Source organism: Podarcis tiliguerta (genome assembly GCF_965153285.1).
Source record: "Podarcis tiliguerta genome assembly, chromosome: 11".
In the NCBI taxonomy this organism is placed as follows: domain Eukaryota; kingdom Metazoa; phylum Chordata; class Lepidosauria; order Squamata; family Lacertidae; genus Podarcis; species Podarcis tiliguerta.
In genome coordinates, this window is record NC_139544.1 from 9,444,400 (window position 1) to 9,447,702 (window position 3,303).

Below are 3,303 nucleotides of genomic sequence, written 5' to 3' on the forward strand. Positions count from 1 at the left end.
CTTGCAAATGCTCCCCTGAAAGGTTTGGCGGTCGAAACAGAAGGCTTTTTATCATAGAACAAGAAATCAGCCCTCAACAACTTAACCGGCGGAAAAAGATTTTTTTGAAAAAATCCCTAAGCCCCGGGGTCACAATTTCAGCCAAAATCTGACTTTTGGCAATTCACACAAAAATGATGCCAAACGCTTGCAAATGCTCCCCTGAAAGTTTTGGCAGTCAAACCGAAGGCTTTTTATCACAGGACAAGAAATCAGCCCTCAACAACTTAACCGGCGGAAAAAGATTTTTTTGAAAAAATCCCTAAGCCCCGGGGTCACAATTTCAGCCAAAACCTGACTTTCTCCAATTCACTCAAAAATGATGCCAAACGCTTGCAAATGCTCCCCTGAGAGCTTTGGCGGTCGAAACAGAAGGCTTTTTATCACAGGACAAGAAATCAGCCCTCAACAACTTAACCGGCAGAAAAAGATTTTTTTGAAAAAATCCCTAAGCCCCGGGGTCACAATTTCAGCAAAAATCTGATTTTTGGCAATGCATGCAAAAATGATGCCAAACGCTTGCAAATGCACGCCTGAAAGGACTAGCGGTCGAAACAGAAGGCTTTTTATCACAGGAGAAGAAATCAGCCCTCAACAACTTAACCGGCAGAAAAAGATTTTTTTGAAAAAATCCCTAAGCCCCGGGGTCACAATTTCAGCAAAAATCTGACTTTTGGCAATTCATGCAAAAATGATGCCAAACGCTTGCAAATGCTCCCTTGAAAGGTTTGGCGGTCGAAACAGAAGGCTTTTTATCACAGGACAAGAAATCAGGCCTCAACAACTTAACCGCCAGAAAAAGATTTTTTTGAAAAAATCCCTAAGCCGCGGGGTCACAATTTCAGCAAAAATCTGACCTTCTCCAATTCACGCAAAAATGATGCCAAACGCTTGCAAATGCTCCCCTGAAAGCTTTGGCGGTCGAAACAGAAGGCTTTTTATCACAGAACAAGAAATCAGCCCTCAACAACTTAACCGGGGGGAAAAGATTTTTTTGAAAAAATGCCTCAGCCCCGGGGTCACAATTTCAGCAAAAATCTGACTTTTGGCACTTAATGCAAAAATGATGCCAAACGCTTGCAAATGCACGCCTGAAAGGATTGGCGGTCAAAACAGAAGGCTTTTTATCACAGGAGAAGAAATCAGCCCTCAACAACTTAACCGGCGGAAAAAGATTTTTTTGAAAAAATCTTTCAACTTCAGCAAAAATCTGACTTTCTCCAATTCACTCAAAAATGATGTCAAACGCTTGCAAATGCTCCCCTGAGAGCTTTGGCGGTCGAAACAGAAGGCTTTTTATCACAGGACAAGAAATCAGCCCTCAACAACTTAACCGGCGGAAAAAGATTTTTTTGAGAAAATCCCTAAGCCCCGGGGTCACAATTTCAGCAAAAATCTGACTTTCTCCAATTCACTCAAAAATGATGCCAAACGCTTGCAAATGCTCCCCTGAAAGGTTTGGCGGTCGAAACAGAAGGCTTTTTATCACAGGACAAGAAATCAGCCCTCAACAACTTAACCGGCGGAAAAAGATTTTTTTGAAAAAATCCCTAAGCCCCGGGGTCACAATTTCAGCAAAAATCTGACTTTCTCCAATTCACTCAAAAATGATGCCAAACGCTTGCAAATGCTCCCCTGAAAGGTTTGGCGGTCGAAACAGAAGGCTTTTTATCACAGAACAAGAAATCAGCCCTCAACAACTTAACCGGGGGTAAAAGATTTTTTTGAAAAAATCCCTAAGCCCCGGGGTCACAATTTCAGCAAAAATCTGACCTTCTCCAATTCACGCAAAAATGATGCCAAACGCTTGCAAATGCTCCCCTGAAAGCTTTGGCGGTCGAAACAGAAGGCTTTTTATCACAGAACAAGAAATCAGCCCTCAACAACTTAACCGGGGGCAAAAGATTTTTTTGAAAAAATGCCTCAGCCCCGGGGTCACAATTTCAGCAAAAATCTGACTTTTGGCACTTAATGCAAAAATGATGCCAAACGCTTGCAAATGCACGCCTGAAAGGATTGGCGGTCGAAACAGAAGGCTTTTTATCACAGGAGAAGAAATCAGCCCTCAACAACTTAACCGGCGGAAAAAGATTTTTTTGAAAAAATCTTTCAACTTCAGCAAAAATCTGACTTTCTCCAATTCACTCAAAAATGATGTCAAACGCTTGCAAATGCTCCCCTGAGAGCTTTGGCGGTCGAAACAGAAGGCTTTTTATCACAGGACAAGAAATCAGCCCTCAACAACTTAACCGGCGGAAAAAGATTTTTTTGAAAAAATCCCTAAGCCCCGGGGTCACAATTTCAGCAAAAATCTGACTTTCTCCAATTCACTCAAAAATGATGCCAAACGCTTGCAAATGCTCCCCTGAAAGGTTTGGCGGTCGAAACAGAAGGCTTTTTATCACAGGACAAGAAATCAGCCCTCAACAACTTAACCGGCGGAAAAAGATTTTTTTGAAAAAATCCCTAAGCCCCGGGGTCACAATTTCAGCAAAAATCTGACTTTCTCCAATTCACTCAAAAATGATGCCAAACGCTTGCAAATGCTCCCCTGAAAGGTTTGGCGGTCGAAACAGAAGGCTTTTTATCACAGAACAAGAAATCAGCCCTCAACAACTTAACCGGGGGTAAAAGATTTTTTTGAAAAAATCCCTAAGCCCCGGGGTCACAATTTCAGCAAAAATCTGACCTTCTCCAATTCACGCAAAAATGATGCCAAACGCTTGCAAATGCTCCCCTGAAAGCTTTGGCGGTCGAAACAGAAGGCTTTTTATCACAGGACAAGAAATCAGCCCTCAACAACTTAACCGGCAGAAAAAGATTTTTTTGAAAAAATCCCTAAGCCCCGGGGTCACAATTTCAGCAAAAATCTGACTTTTGGCAATTCATGAAAAAATGATGCCAAACGCTTGCAAATGCTCCCTTGAAAGGTTTGGCGGTCGAAACAGAAGGCTGTTTATCACAGGACAAGAAATCAGCCCTCAACAACTTAACCGGCGGAAAAAGATTTTTTTGAAAAAATCCCTAAGCCCCGGGGTCACAATTTCAGCAAAAATCTGACTTTCTCCAATTCACTCAAAAATGATGCCAAAAGCTTCCAAATGCTCCCCTGAAAGGTTTGGCGGTCGAAACAGAAGGCTTTTTATCACAGGACAAGAAATCAGCCCTCAACAACAAAACCGCCAGAAAAAGATTTTTTTGAAAAAATCCCTAAGCCCCGGGGTCACAATTTCAGCAAAAATCTGACTTTTGGAAATTCATGCA